Genomic DNA, 17,252 nt, shown 5'->3' on the forward strand with positions numbered 1-17,252 from the left:
TGGCAATATGACACAAGTGTTGTCCTTGATGTCAACTCACTCAGATGATAGATCACAGTTCAGAATGAAGAAAGAGAGGTATATGCAAGTTCCCCCTTGACCAAGCCTCATGTACACGCAGGTTCGCAGACCAAAAGGCACATACAACGTACACATGCACTTTCACAGAAGGAAAGGCACATACATGTTGGAAAACTTAGTTTTGGTCCGTGGTATTTGGTCCATGGTATTTTTATCCTTGGTATTGGTCCAAGGTATCTTGTCCAAAGTGTTGACCCCAGGTATTTGGTCCAAGGTATTGGTTCTAAGTGGTTTTGGTCCATGGTGTTGAGTAAGGCCTAAGACTATAAAAGGAGGAGAAGATCATTAGGCAAATGTACTCAAGTATTGAATATCTAATGAAGAGCAAGATCTAGAATATAGGTTATTGGGGTATGGTGCACAGCTGGATCTGAATCAAGGATGAACCTGAGCACTTGATGAAGGATAAGTTCTATTGATGGGTCAAGATCTTAAGGCTTGAAGTGAATTATCTTTGTGTGGTTTTGATATTTTATCTGAATAATTGGCGCATGTTGTAGACTGTAAATATGATGATTTGGGTATAACTGTAATCTGAAATTGTTGTAAAGATTAAATTGTCATTTATAAATCTGTACGCAGGTTCACTTTAGCAAAGGCGCGTATACACGCTGGTTCTGCATATCAAAATAGTGTATACATCTTAAATTTCATTTGCAAATCTATACGGAGGTTCACCTTGAGAAAACAGTGTATGTACATAGGTTTGACACATTGAAGTAGCGTATATCTCATAAAATATGCTTTAGCTACTTCTATTTTCTATTGCATTTTTCTGGGTTCTGGCCTGGGTTCTGGTTACTATTATTGTATTCTGGTTACAGCATTCAAAGAAGTGATTGATTAATTCAGTTTTGGTTGGTGCAAAGGAGATTGGTTGATGCAGATAAATTTGATGTTTGATTGATGTTATTGATGGATCGAGTTTGAAAATTTATGAAATGTGGTGCCTGGAAGAAAAGAGAAGGTTGTAGCCTTCTGTAGGCCTGCACCTACATACTAGTAAACACATCAGCTAGTACAAGAGCTAGGGGGTTGTAGCTCCCTTCCAGGATAAGTTGGAGAATGAGAGAAGGTTGTAACCTTTTGCAGGTAGAAGCTTGCGTACTGGTATAAGACTGCACCAGTACAAAAATTGTAAAAAGAAGTTTCTTATTAAAAATAAGATAGAGATGATTACAGCAGGTGGTTTTCACCCACATTTGGTTTCCACCCTATATCTTGTGTTCATGTGTGTGTGATTGTATGTTCTGTTTTACTGCACCTAGTTACTGTTTATATGGTTCTGATGCATTGATTAAAGATAAACATATGATAAATTGATTGAATCATAAGTTTGCAGGATATACGCTAGTTGCCTTAAATACAGTTGCGTATACATGCAAGTTCCATTAACTGAAGTAGCGTATATGAATCTGATTATGGAAATGAAATATTGTTGACTTGTTAAAACTGATTATTTCCAACAATTGGTATCAGAGCAGGTCCTTCAGAAGAAGCTTGATCAGTTGAAAGAAGATCTATCATCATGAGTAACTACGAAAGAGAGGGATCCATTAGACCACCAATCTTTGATTGGAGCAACTTTGTTTATTGGAAGGTAAGAACTACAGCCTATCTTCAATCTCTTGTAATAGATGTCTGGGAAATCGTGGAAGGAGGATATACATTTCCATCAGCAATTCCTACATATACGGTAGGTAAAAAGCAATATGAAACCAATGCTAAGGCTGTCAATACATTATTGGGAAGTCTGTCACAATCAAAATTTGTCAAAGTTATGCAGCTCAAAACCACCAAAGAAATACAGGACAAGATCGTTCTAAGCTATGAAGGAGACAATCAGGTAAAACGTGCAAAACTGCAATCTCTCAGAATTCAATATGAAACTCTCAAAATGCACAATGATGAAAGTATCGCTAGTTAATTCTTACGTATAGATGAGATTATTAATTGCATCAAGAACTTGGGTGAAGAGATAAAAGAAGTTACTTTAGTTGAAAAGGTTTTAAGATCCTTGTCTACTAAGTTTGAATCAAAAGTATCTCCCATAGAAGAAAAGCAGGATCTTTAGACTATTACTATGACACAGCTGCACGGAATCTTAACTTCTTTCAAAATGAGAAAAGGAGGTCCATCAGATATGAGAGAAGTCGAATTCAAAGCTTCAGGAAGAGAAGAACTCATTGAATCAAAACATATTTCAAAAGGATAGGAAGAAGCAAACTTTTTCAAGAACCTTCAATGGGGTTCCGGCAGATTCAGAGGTAAACTACCTTTCAAATGTTTTGCTTGTGGAAGAGTCAGTCATTATGCTTCCAAATGTCCTCATAAAGATAAGTTTGCTAAAGGTAACGAATCAGCAAAATGGAATAGAAAACAAAGTGTAAGTAAGAAGAGCTACTATACTCATGAAGATAGCGATGGTTTATCAAATAGTGATGAAGATGAAAATAGTAATGATTATAGACTTCAAATGGCTTTTGAAGATGATGATTTCTTGGATGCTTTAGATGAAGATGACCTTTATGAAGAAATATCTATACTCAAAATCTGTTTAGAAGAAAAGAATATGATTATAGATGCTTTGACATTCCAACTTGCTGAAAGGAAAAATACAATGAAAAACTAGAATGTGAAATTGTGGGTCTAAGAAAGGATATTGAGAAAACAAAAGCTCTCAATCTTAGATTTACTAAATAATCAAAGACCTTAAATGAAATTATCAAAGTGCAGTGTTCTCCTCTGATAAAGACAGGTCTTGTATATGCTGAAGAAGCATCCCAAGCACAGAAGTCATCAACCTCCACTAAAAGCTGTCTTGATGCAGCAAAGAGCAGTGAACAGTTTGACAATCGACAGCAAAGGCATAAAGCAGATCACCAGGTAAATCAAGCTCAATTTACTTCAAGGATGAATAGAAGCTACAAAGCTCAGGTAAATCATACTCAATCTACTTCAAGAATGAATATCAATAGCAACTACAATCACCAGGTCAGTAGGTTCGATAATCGCAGGAACTTCTTTAATGGTCAATGTTTTTCATGTCATAACTTTGGACACAAAGCTGCTCAATGTGTTGCTTACAATACCATCATGACTAGAGAAGCACGAAATCAAAGGAATGTGATGGGGATCATGAAACAGACCTACAATAACTTTTCTCTCCTTGAAAATGAAATAGAATGCCCTATCTACAACAACTTTGGTCACGAAGAATCTGAATGCAAGAGTAAATTTCGGAAAACATCTCAGAAGGAGCAAACTTCATTAAATCCCAAAATATGGAGAAAGAAAGAACCACAAATAGAAATATGTGGAATAGCCCTGTATGCAGAAGGACAAGAAAATTAGTGGTACATCGACAATGGATGCTCAAAACACATGACATGTGATAAGGAAAAACCTTAGTCATATAACGCCTTAAAAAAGGAAAAGAAGGTCTCATTTGGAAATGACACTTCTACTGTCATAAAAGGTAAAGGTTCTATTCTTTTAAAAGAAAAATTTAAAGATGGGAATGTTATGTATGTTGATGGTCTAAAGCATAACCTATTGAGCGTCAGTCAAATGTGTGATCAAGGAAATGAAGTAGTATTTCGATCAAATGGATGTGTTGTTCGTGAGCTTGATACAGGAGAAACCGTGATCAAAGGTGTAAGAACTCCAAACAATTTATATATATTCAAGGGAAGACAACAACAGTGCTATCTAAGCAAAAATGATGAACACTGGCTATGGCACAGAAGATTGGGGCATCTAAGCTTCTCTCAAATAAGAAAAGCAAGCAAATTCCAGGTTGTTCGTGATCTTCCTGATATTAGCATTCCAGAAAATACAATATGCAAATAATGTCAATTTGGTAAGCAAACCAGGTCGTAATTCCCTGAAAAGGAAGGATCAGCTAGTAAGCCTCTTGAACTTGTTCATACTGATTTGTGTGGTCCATCAAGGAAAAAGTCACCTCGCGGAGAGGAATAGTTTATATTGTTCATTGATGATTTTTCCAGAATGTGTTGGATAGGTGTTGTGGGGAAAAGTATCCGATGCGGATGACCCTATCCCTACTCTAAAGGTGACAGTCTTTAGCAACAACTGAAAGTAAAGCTTTGATGTTTTCCTTTATGAAAGTACAGAGAGGGGGAAGAAATGATCAACCAACCTGGTATCCTTCGCTTAGTCGATCTTGATCCTCTCTCTTTGTCTCTTATTCCCAGCTCCTTTCTCTCTTTGCCGGTCCAGCTACACACAAGCCCTGCACAAAACGAGAGAGGAAACTACAAGATACAAGTACTCATAACTGATGCATGGATTAGAGTGAATCAAATATACATGTAAATACAATACATCAATGCAATACAAGTATATAGGAGAACATGCAAAACTTTATTGATAGAAGTAACAGGGTTCTGAGAAGGTTACAACCAATGATGGCTCCAATCCAGCAGCACCTCCCCAGCAGCAAGAACTCTCCTCTTCACCTCTAGTAAAACAATCACCCAATAGCTCTAACTATAATCCAACAGCACCTCCTTGCTTTACACAAAATTCCAGCCTCCTTAGACCTCATAGAAGAGCTCTATATATAGGAGAGAAGAAGAAAGGATGAGTCAGCTTGAGACTGACATGAAGCTGCCTTGTGTCCTCTCCCTCTTCAGTTAATCTTCAGTTCTTGAGTCCACTTGGAGATCCTTGCTTACACATGGTGATCAAGTACCTCTTACTCATCACAGGGCGAATCTCATGAACCAAGTGTCAGTTTGGAAGCTTCCTGGGCAGTTGACACCTTGCAGGATGACTGTGCCACTTGGCCAATCTCGCCCAGCGCAGGTAGCCTTCATTACTTTTGACTTCCAGCGCAGGTACAGAGTGGGACAGTTGCATTACAGCGCAGAAGCTCAGTTAAGCAGCTGACATGATCCAAAATAAGCCTGTTTTGAAGTGTTTTCAGGTGGAGAACTGATTGGAAGTGTTGTTGTTTGATGACCTTGTTCTTTTAGGGGTAAGAACAACATGTTTAGGGACTGAGGATCCCTGTAATTATTGACATTCCATGCTCCATGATGCGAGGCACAAAAATGTCTATAACAGTTGCCCCCTAAAGTATGAGGCCGTTTATCGGGTGAAATGCTTTATCTAGAGGATCCGAAGTTCGTTCCAGTGCTGAGGAGAGTGCCCTGTAATACAATACAATACAATACATTATTTTTCATTCATCATTATTCTCATGATCTAGCTGAGGCGGGCATTCCCATGCTCAGCTTTTTATAAATACATTTTGGTACATATAACAGACGATCGTCTGAAGATAGACTGATAATTTTCTGCTGAAATTATCATCCTTTGAGTAGGATGATCATCTGCTGCAATGGTGTACATGGCAAATGCCTTTATATTTCCTGAATATATATCGCAGCCCGGATGGATGAAACTAGATCCGGGGTCTTCAAACTCGTTCGATCTTCACTCTAAGTACAAGTCGATCCATGTGAGAATTGCGCTGAAGTCGAACATGGAAAGACATCGCTTGATTACCGGTCAATAATGTAAACCGTTAACAAGCGCGAGAGGAATCACCAATAATGACGATGACCCTCAAGCTACTGCAGTACAATTCACGTGGCGTGAATAAAGGACTTGGCGTCGAACGCCACGCAAAATCTTCTGGTCGAAGGTCATTGATGTATACCTGTCGCCGGAAGTGAGAAACTTGCCATTGAGGCATGCAAGCTTCAAAGTACTGATGGGGGTTTTTCCTAGATCAACTTCTTGGATAATGAGTTGAAGTCGACAAGAAGCGATCCGTCAAAGGAGGGCCTTAATGAATCCCACATCAATGACACGGAACGGAGCTAATGACTTTAGTGGAGGTGAAAACAAACTGTGACATATGATTCAGGGTGGCGATCATGAATGGATGAAGGATAATGTATGGCAGTGGATGGGACACGGTTGATACTTTCAGAATGACCCCTCTTGAACATATAACGACACTGATGCGATGGATCGGTAGCATTACCCCAAACGTGGATGGTGTGGCGAGGACCATGGTGATGAGACCGGTGAATGAAACAACCCAACCCGATGTGATACGGAGGAAAAGTGTCATGTTCAAGAGTGACTTGCTACCATTAAACTTTGAATGTTCTCCCAATTTTTCCCCAGTCATTTCTGACCAGTACCTCTTTATTTTTGTCAAGCTTGAGGAGGATAACATATGCTTGTTCTATAACCTGCCCTTCGGGCAAGCCCATCGCTATGATTTAACGAGCCTAGCGATAGGGAAACTCGTTCTCGTCTAAAGACAAGTTTGTCGCTATTTAATCATTTTAACGAGTCTAACGACAAGGAAAACTCGGTCCTTTTCATTTTTAGAGAGTCTGAAAAGGTACAGAAAGTTAACTCCATGATTCCTTTTTCGTCAGCTAATCCCTTAAGTCCGAAAAAGTATAAAACAATACAGAAGGGATGGCTGTTCGGTACTTTTAACGAGCCGAACAAGACAAGCGCTCGATCCTTTTGTGCAATAATCCCTCAGGTCCAAAAAGATTAAAATTTAGAGGAGGGATAGCGTTCCGGTCATTTAACGAGCTGGAAGGCCAAAACTCGACAAACTTTTCATATTTTACGAGTCAGTGAAAAGAGCTGAAAGAAGACTCGTCTTTTGAGGAACGAGTGATAAACAGGGATAGCAACTGATTCCAGGTACAAATTGGAATTTTCCAATCACGGTAGTGTCACAAGGATGGCTAGGTGAAATCACTCTTCGCAGCTGTTCCTCAAAATAGGTAAACACTCATATGGGGGTGAACGATCGGCCAAATGAAATGGAGGTGATGGATGAAAACACGACCAAGGCTTTTAAGGCTTATAAATTTGCGATCGCAATGGCTATTTACCGAGATGGGTTCATTTTTTAATGAGCTTGAACTTTGGCGAAAAAACTCTGCTCACACTTTTCTATTTTTTAACGAGCGTAAATTCCGTGGTAAAACTGCTCGATTCATGGTCAAATTTGATTTTTTACTTTTACTAGCTTTTCTCTTTTCAAATGTAGTACTCCACATTCAATTGTTGCAACAAACTTTGTTAGAAATGGACAATATTTGCATGAAAAGGAGATTATAACCCTAATTTTAACTTTAAACTGTGTAAAAAGTCATAAAAAGGTGTTTTTACCTCTCATTTACCATTTCATTTGCATTTTGCTTGTTGGAGCTCTGGAGGTGCCTCTTCTTCCTTGATTTTCACCAGCTGATTCCGGGAGATTCTGTGGACGATTTTCGGCGCCGTTTGGACCAGGTAGGAGCTAAATCTTAGCCCTTTACTTTCATGGTTTCCTTTTTCAGTTTCATGCACATTTTTCAGGGTTTCTGGGCCCCAGGGGTTTCATTAGAGCGCCCTGGCATCAGCGCAGGTTTCCCTTTCGAAACTTGTGCTGTATTTCAGGTGGTCTTAAAGCAGACTGCCTCTCAGCGCAAGGGGAAGCTTCTCTGCCTGCGTTGGGCCTAGAAAGACTGATCCTGCATGTGTTTTTTGATGATTTTTCGCCAGTTTTTCATCAAAATTAGGAACTTACTCCTTCTCTTGTTTGCTTGCAGGGAACTTTGAACAAAATGTCCCTTACATGGCGAGAACGAGAACATGAAGCAGAGGACATGGTTGCACTCCATGACCCGTTACGGTGAGCGTGCTTCGGAACTGTGGCCTACTGAAGTTCTTCCGTATCTCTAGCATGAGAGCACATATTTCTTTACTACAGTATATGCTTGATGCTTGGGATCCTGTTAACCAAGTGTTCCAGATTAGGGGGAAGACCATCCCCTTGACCATAGAGGACATGTACTTCTTGACTGGGTTGTCAAGGCGGGGTGCCCCCATTTCTTTGTCAGGTACGGCTCGAGGGACTACTTCCACCAGAGACTATATCCGTCAGTATTGCCGGGAAGGTTCACAGCCGAGCAAAGACGGCAAGATCAATATCCGTGACATCACCGACAGGTCTCTTAGGTCCATTCTGTTTACTATTGGTAGGATGGCCGGTAGCGCAGCTTTACATGTTGCCAACAGATCTTACATGCAGCACGCTTTGGAGTGTCTCCAACCGAAAGTGTTTAACTGGTGTGATGCAGTACTTGTTCAGATGAAAAGTCAATTGACCAAGGTAAAGGACGAGAGGCTCAAGAACTTTGGTTTTGGTTCTATCCTGACTGCCTTTGCCTTGGAGAAAATCCCATTGATGCAACCTCAGTACATCATACTTGACTTGCCTTCTCCGACCGAGCCACGCATGCAGAGGTGGGTTGACCATATGTCCCGGCATGCTGGTCAACCTCAAATTACTTTCACTGAGTCCTTCTTTAGGTGGTTCGAGCGTCAGGAGATGGCATTTTCTGAGTATCCATACGTGGGTATGGACTACCGAGGTGATCCGGACTTGGTGCTTCCGGATGGCGAGCAATGGGGCGCTATTGGTAAAAACTTTGACCATATCACTGTTTATTGTTTTTTTTTTTTTTTATTCATGATGTTACTATTCAAAACTGATCAAACTCTTGGGTGCATGCAGATGTTGGTCCTGTTCGTCCAGTAGCTCGTCCACGATCGCCAGTTGCTGCCCCAGCAGCAGAGCCTGCTAGGAGAGTTGTTATTCGCGACCTTGGTGATACTGAGATACTTGCAGCTGTGCAGGAGCAGGTTGAGAGCCTTACTCGTGGTCTTCCGGATGTACAGATTGACGAGTTACCTTTACAGTTGCAGCGGCACACTATTGGCGTGCCTAGACGATGGACTCGTCTCTTGCGCATGATCGCACAGACCGTGACGTACTTTCATGAGCACCACTAGGCTAGGGTGCCCCCTAGCATCTTTTTGAGTTCTAGGTCATATGACCGATTTTGTTTTGATTACAGCACATTATGTACAAACTATAAACAGTTTTATATATTTTGATTTTCGGAGTTTATTTCAGTTTATTTGTGATCCACTTACATAGCACCGATGCATCTCTTTTTATATATGTTGTAAATGTCTATCTAATACATAGTTTGCTAATGAATCTGTTAATGTGTTCAAGTTTCTGGAAATATGTTGGTATTGAATTGAATCAAACTCTCTTTCCAAAATCTTAACTCTTAGAAACATACGATAAATAGCTGGATTGCGGACTGAATATATACCAGTGAGTTGTAGTATCACAAGTTGTGAGTCTAGCCTGACAATTAGTCGGCGTATACCATGAGCGATGGTATCAGAGAGGAGTTCAATCAACGCACTATACTCAGCGATATTGTTTGTTGATCGTCCAATACACGCACCTCTGAAACTCACTAACTCGCCGCTTGGATCAAAAATGGCCCAGGCAGCGGAGGACAAATTCCGCGTACTACGACTCGCTCCGTCGGCATATCCCACATATGTATCAGAATAATTCGACATCTGCAACAAACGAGAAGGGTGGATTACCACCAAAACAAACATTTTAGCGAAAACAAAATACAACAAAAGCACTCAGGTTACTATTTAGGCATAGTAACGCTTGAGGTACAACCCGTTACGGGGTCGCGCCGGTGGTATTCCGTCATAATCCATTAACTCGTAGGCTCCTTTTGCTAACACCCTTTTAACAATATAGGGACCCATCCATAAGGACTGAAATTTTCCTGCTCCTAATTTATCGGATTCTTGGTCGTAAAGCAAAACCAAGTCACCTTCAGAGAAGTTGCGCGGTTTGACATTCTTGTCAAACTGTGCTTTGACTCGTTTCTTATGAGCCTCGTTCGCCAAAGCGGCATCACGATGGTTTTCATCCAACTGGATCAATTCCAGGAAACGAGCCTCTTCTTCTGAGGTTCCGGGGAGGAGGTCAATTGCGAGTTTAAGAGACGAAATTTCGCACTGGATTGGTAAGACTGCCTCTAGGCCATACACCAATTGGAATGGTGTGAACCCAGTGGCGTTCTTTACCGAGGTTCGGTAAGCCCATAATGCTGAGTACAGGATTAGATGCCATCTTCTTTTGTGAACCCCTATCATCCTTTGCAACATTCGCTTCAGGACCTTATTGATTGCCTCAACTTGTCCGTTGGCTTGTGGATAATATGGGGTAGAGCTGTCGTGAGATAGCCCTAGTTTGGCAGGTAATTCAATCATCATGTGATTGCGAAAATGCGATCCATGATCTGTCACTATAGCTTGCGGAACGCCGAACCTGGCGACTACATGATTGAAAAAGAAAAGGGCAGCTGTTTCACCAGTGTTATCCAATGTAGGCATCGCCTCGGCCCATTTGGTAAAATAGTCGACAGCGACTATAATATACCCATGCCCCCCGGTCGAGGTGGGGTTACATTGCATGAAATCGATGCCCCACTTGGTGAAGGCCCCAACAGCAACTATTGGCTGTAAGGGTGCGGGCGGTCTTCTGGTTTTGCTATCAAAGATCTGACATGCATGGCAACTTCTGACAGCTATTATGCAATCTTTAAACATAGTTGGCCAGAAGTATCCTGCTCGTAAGATTCTTTGTGCTGTTGCATATCCAGATTGATGCCCCCCGCACGCGCCTGAGTGACAATCATTCAGGGCTTTTTCGGCCTCCTCCTGGGTAAGGCACCTCCTCAGAATCGTATCGACGCCACGATGGTAAAGTGTATCACCGACGATCATGTAGTCTTTTGATTGGTATCGTATACGTTTCCGTTCCGAGTGTGAGGTATTAGGCCTAAATTTCTGGGTTTGGAGATAAACAATGATATCTCCATACCACTCATCGCTTACTGATATCAGAAACAAATTTTCATCCACGATTGACTCTTCTGATGTTTCATCGTTGGACGATGATGGGAGATCGCATAATAATTCCGCGAAAACTAGAGCTTTCTTCGATTTGGATTTTACAAAATCTAAATCAAACTCTTGAAGGATGGCTATCCATTTTGAATATTTGCCCCCAAGCAACTGTCGCGACAGTATATATGTCATTGGATTGCAATCTGACAAAACGGTAGTTTTCCTAAAGAGGACATAATGTCGAAACCTTTGAATTGCTTGAACAGCTGCAAGCGCTAGTTTTTCAACATAGGAATATTTACTTTCTGTATCATTTAAGTTTTTACTTAAATAATATATAGGATGTTCAATTCCATCGACTTCTTGCACTAAGACCATCGCAATGGTCGTATCTGCTGCAGCTAAATACAGGTTAAAATCTCTTTGATAGTCCGAGGCGTACATTAATGATGCTCTTACTAGACAATCTTTCAGAGCGTCAAAGGAAGCTTGCGCAACCTGGTCCCAGACAAAAGGTACATCCTTTTTCAAAAGACGAGTATAACCTTTGGCAAGTTCTGCGTAATTCGGAATGAACCTCCTCAGAAAGTTTGCTTTCCCTTGGAGTTTCTGAATCTGAAGCAAATTTGAAGGTGGAGGCAAATTAATGATTGCCTGAACCTTACAGGGGTCGAGACGAATTCCATCCTTAGAGACAACAAAGCCAAGTAAACGACCAGAACCGACGCAAAACACACACTTGTGCGGATTGAGTCTTATCTTATAATGTCGGCAACGTAGAAATATTGCTCTCAAATGCCGCGGATGATCAGTCCGCTTTCGCGAATGAGCCGGAAGATCGTCGAGATAAGGTTGAACAATGTTCTTGATGTCATGGAAGGCATAATTCATTGCCCTCTGAAACGTCGCCCCTGCGTTCTTTAAACCAAAGGGTAATTTTCGATAAGCGAATGTGCCCCACGGACAGATGAATGCAGTCTTAGACTGGTCCTGTGGGCGGATATTTATTTGATTATACCCGGAAAATCCATCCATAAAGGAAAAGATTTCACATCCGGCGCATTCATCAATTATCTGGTCGATGAAGGGTGTAGGGTAGTTGTCCTTTGGACAAGCTTTATTCACATCCCTATAGTCGACGCACACTCTTATCGTCCCTTGTTTTTTCATAACAGGGACAATATTCAATACCCAATCGGTTAGAGGAACCGGGTAGATGAATCCAGCATGGAGGAGTTTTTCAACTTCCGCCTTAATGGCAGCGGCTTTCTTCGGATGTACCTGCCGAAGCCGTTGTCTTACTGGTTTGACATCAGGATACATTTTAATCTCATGTTCAACTATGCTCGAGTCAATGCCTGGCATTTCATCATATGACCATGCAAAGACATCTCTAAATTCGCGAAAGAGAGCACTATATATTTCCAGTTCTGAAGGGGAACAACTTTTGCCGACATGAATATTCTCAACAACATCAGATTTTGTCGAGATGTTTATGGCTACTGTCTCTTCAATATTGGATAGGTTTCTCTCTGAATCCACCGTATTTACAGTATTTGTTAGGAATTCAAACACTGAAGGGTGGTATAGGTCGTGATGAGTTTCTTCTTCACACTCTGGAAGAAGGGAACGATGGTGGTGATCATTCCATGGTGCCCCCTCAATCATCATTGATTGTAAGATTCCTTCGTCAGTCCCATGAACTTTTGACCATGGATCTAATGGGGTACCATATTCTTCGGACCTATCTACCCAAACGCTTGACGAGCGTTCATTTGGGTTCGCCTCCCATGCTTGAAACATTGATTGCTACAATACTTCAATGGGGCTAGGAGGCAATACCACTTGATGATCCATGACGACTTTGTCTTCTGCGACCTTCGATGAAGATACCATGTTGCATGTTGCTACAAACGGTATATCCACTATATGGGAAGGAGGTGGCAACGCGAAAGTTCCCATCATTGTGGGATCTTTTAGCAAGCCTACTCCGATATCTCTTATCGAATGGTCGCTCCCATGGATCAGGGGAATGCTTCCTGTAACTTGTGAACCATTAGGGAGGAAATTCTGTTGGTCGACGATCGTAATCCCTCCTTCAAACGGGAATGCAATCTTCCTAAAATATGTCGACACTACAGCTGCCATGGCATATATCCATGGTCTTCCCAGTAGGATGTTATAGTCCAAATTGCCATCAATGACTTCAACATCAATTTCTACTATTTTTCCTCCTAGTTCAACCTTAAAGTTATTTAGGATACCGTACGGAGTGTACGACCTACCGTCAAATGCTTTCAATGTCGTCGAAAATCGCAACAAGGTTAGAGATCCAAGAGTTTTCCAGCAACTCATTGACATGATACATGTCGATGCTCCCTCATCAATAATCGTTCTATGAACAGTTTTGTTGAGTGCTTTCACTTGAATAAGGAAAGCTAATTGCGCTGGTAACTGAGGATCATATCCTTTGTGATCAAAGGATACAAGACTGGAATCTTTAGGATCCACTCCACCAATTGCAGATAACAATGCCTGTCTTTGGGATGGGCAATTTTGTAGTACCTCAAGAGTCGACATAGCAGATGGCGATTGGGCCAAATCCTCCACTATATTATAGTGTTGCGCCGCTCTGGCGCGAGGGTTGAATGTCGATTTGTGGACTACTCCCTTAGGCGGCTTTATTGTTAATTCATGCGTGAGGGGGGGTACAACTTCTGCCGAAGTCGTTGTCGAACTACTGGGTTGATCTTTCCCTTTGTCGTTCGACACCGGCGGATTCCCATAATCTTTATTCCTAGTCGAGATCAAAGCATCATTTTGCTTAGAAACCGATAGCATAAGCACTTGAGACGGGGAAGCATTTCCACTATCAACCATATTCTGACCTGGGGTGGGAAACGGATCAGTCAACACAGCTGAAGTTTGGGAACTTTTTAGGAACCTCTTTAACTCAGCTTTGAACGGACAATTCTTTGTTGAATGATTTTCATCACATATTTGACATGGAGGAAATTGTTTCTTTTGCCCAGGAGGGTTTGAAGAAGTTTTTTGAGGGGATGATCCACCTTGTTTCTTCTTCTTCCCTTTGTTTTGTTTCTTCTTGCTTCCTGGTTGATTGGAGTTTTTGTCTTTATCCGTAGATACAGCATTTACCTCCGAAGCAAGAATCTCCTGATTTGCTTTTTGATTCGAAGTCTTACGGGCTTTCTTATTCGAATCCCTTGTCGACTTAGCGTTTGCAGTTCCAATCACGCCATCACTGGCATGAGAGTCACTGTTCGATCCGGGAGGAGGAGGGATTGAAAATTCCGGTCTGGGGGCGTCAGGTATCTTATCGTAGAGCGTGCCCGACTGAGTATACACTAAGTCCAAATATTGAGCACGAGCAATAACTTGCTCCTCTGTTACGACGCCTCCCTTGGCCACATCTTCTGTTATTGCCGGCAGAAGCGACTTTATAAACCACTCAACTAATAGCTGATCTGGAACATAGGTCTTTACCATTCTGCGACGACGACGCCACTCATGTATATGATCAGATATATGTGTGGCAGTTGTCTGCTTGAAATTGGTCAAGATTTCTGTTCCAGTTTCGTACCTTATAGGTAACTGAAAGTGTGTTAAGAAAGTCGTGGCTAGGGAACTAAAATTGTCGAAAGAGGCTCTAGGTAATTCAATATACCATTTGGCCGCCGGACCAGTCAATGTCCTCTGGAAAAGACGAAGCCTTATCGAATCATCATTCAAGGTATTCGACGAACACCACAGTTGGAATGTCATCACATGATTCGACGGGTCTTCGCCCGGATTTCCATTGAATTTAGGAATGTCCGAAGGAAGTTTGTGAGGAATCGCTGGCCACCAATGGGCATAGGCGATTGGATCGTTTGTCAATCGATGTAAATCTGGTAATTCTAAGGTTGCCACGAATGGCAACTGCTGATTCAGGTTTGGCGAGGCGTACCCAGGATATGATGGAATCGCCTGAGCAGTAGGTCTTTGTACACCAGCATAATGCAACTGATGTTGATATGACTGATATGGCTGGTGGGCTTGGCCACTGTAAAGTGGTTGGTTTAACCCGTTCTGAATATAGGGTTGCCCACTATTCGCAAAGATCTGTTGCTCAGATCCTTGGTACACCTGTTGAAACTGAGGTTGTTGGTATTGCACCATCCATGGTTGTGAAGCCATGTTTTGCTGTGCAACACTAACCGACGGACCAAGATGCGGGGTTATGGTCCCCGTTTGTATCTGTGTCGTCCCGGCAGTTGGCGATTGTGGTTGTGTTGCAGGGTCAATAGGCCGTTGCATTACAACTTGTGGTTGACATACAACAGGCATCGATTGAACTTGCGACACGGTTACAATTGCTGGCGTCGTCGGGATACTAGACATAGGTACAGATTGTTGCATAGAATATACAACTCTTGGTTGTTGGGGTAACATAGGTACCCAACTACTCGTCGTTACTTCAGTCAAACCTGAATGTTGTTGAAAACTGCCGTATGGGTATCCCCCCGAAAGGGGAAGTGAAAGGGCATATTGCCCCCCATATGGTAACAATCCGGAGCTCAAGGGTGTAGATGGCCTTTGAGGACTGGATGGCCCAAACTGATTCCCAAAGGGATCAATTTGTCTAGTTTCAACATAAGAATTACCGGGTATTATACCGGAAGAACAAACTGGAACAGACCAAGTTGTCATAATAGTCCCTGGGTGGACTCCTTCTAGCTGATGAGAGCTAGTCGGGACGGATGGTATGCCGGCAAACATCGTTGGAGTGACAGCAGGAGCTTCTGCTATCGCCGTGTCATTTGGCACAGTCCTAGATGTCGACGGTTGTTCAGACATTTTAAGTCTATCCAATAAACTTCCTAACGATTCTTCAGGAACTTCTGGTGGCGATAGACAAACTTCTAATGCAGAAGGAAAAAGAGGGGTACCTACTCCAAAATGAATTGGAGTATTTGCTTGCTGGTCCTCTACGACTTCTTCTATTGCAATCAGACCAGGAGGAAGAGGCAGACCGTCAGGTCCGTAAAAGATTTCTGGTGCCGAAGAAGGGGTTGCTTCGACAGCGACATTCGTTTGAAGAACAAGACTCTGTGGACCGGTTTCAGATGGAACTGGTTCAGTTATGCAAGTACTTGTCTTCAGACTAGGATCAGTACCACTGTCCTTCTGTTGCTGTTGAACTTCTTCAATAGAGGCAGGGATTCCAGAAATATTGGGAGTGACCAGAATCTCAGATGTTGTTGGAACTTCCGTTCTAACTTTAAAAGGAGATTTTGACCTGGTCAAGCGAGTTCGCTTCGTCCGTACTACTCTCGGTTCCGGAGACAAAGGCGGTTGACTCGCAAGCCTCCCTGAACGACGGGGTTTTAATTGACTTTCCTCCACGGTTGCAGATTACTTGATCAACTAAAATACAAAAAGGGGAATTATGTTTCCGTATTGAATGAATTTTATTAGACGCTTTTAGACACAACTATGCTTTTTCATGTTTTAAGAGTCGAGAAAAAGCTAAAGATGACTCTAGTCGCCTTCGATGTATTAACGAGCCCGAAGTGACAAATGCTCGGTTGGACTTTTTCAGTTATAGAGTTTGAAAAAGGCCAAAAGAAACTGCTCTGGAGATCTAGGCAGAGGGTGTGCCAAACCTTTCGCGAAACCACAGAATACGTTTTACGGTACGGGTGGTCGATCTTCGTGAATGCTGTGTTCACTGCATCGCGATCAGTAGGGCGGTCGACACGGCTTCCTAAGGATAAAGGATAAAAGCCTATAGGGGTCTCCCAATATACGCGACGGTACGCGGGAGCACAAGTCCGTATTAGTGCTATCGTCCCTCAGGAGGAATCACCCACCTTCGTAGAGATCGACAGTCACTACGTTTAACGACGCCGGAACACGTCTCTACCTAGACCTCTATTGTGAGCGTTATGTTACAATGTGTTTTTAGATTCATTCAATATATTTTAAGTTGATCTTGTTTATCAGTTTGTCTTTCAGGATCACCACGAGATGTATTGGTACAAATTCCTAAATGCAGCTAAAATGATAAGCAAGCTTTCACAATCTTTTTAGCTTTGAAAATCCTAACTACTGAGGGGAGAGAAAAAACAATATCTTTCCACACAGAGCACCAAGCACAAACTAATGCACTTTCTCCTAGATCAGACACCCAAACTTATCAAAATGCAAATGCAAGATGCATGTATTTCTTTTCTTTTCCTTTAATGTTGATGTAGACAAAAGGAAAACTGTTGTATGATTTTCGAATTCAATTTGAAGCGTAAACAAACCAGTTTTTCTAAAATGAAAAGACGCTTTACAGGTACTTGTTTCAACACTAAAAATATATGAATTCAAAC

The sequence above is a fragment of the Pinus tabuliformis genome, chromosome 1_2 (assembly GCF_031772625.1).
Source record: "Pinus tabuliformis cultivar Carrire ecotype Pingquan chromosome 1_2, CPIR1, whole genome shotgun sequence".
NCBI lineage: Eukaryota > Viridiplantae > Streptophyta > Pinopsida > Pinales > Pinaceae > Pinus > Pinus tabuliformis.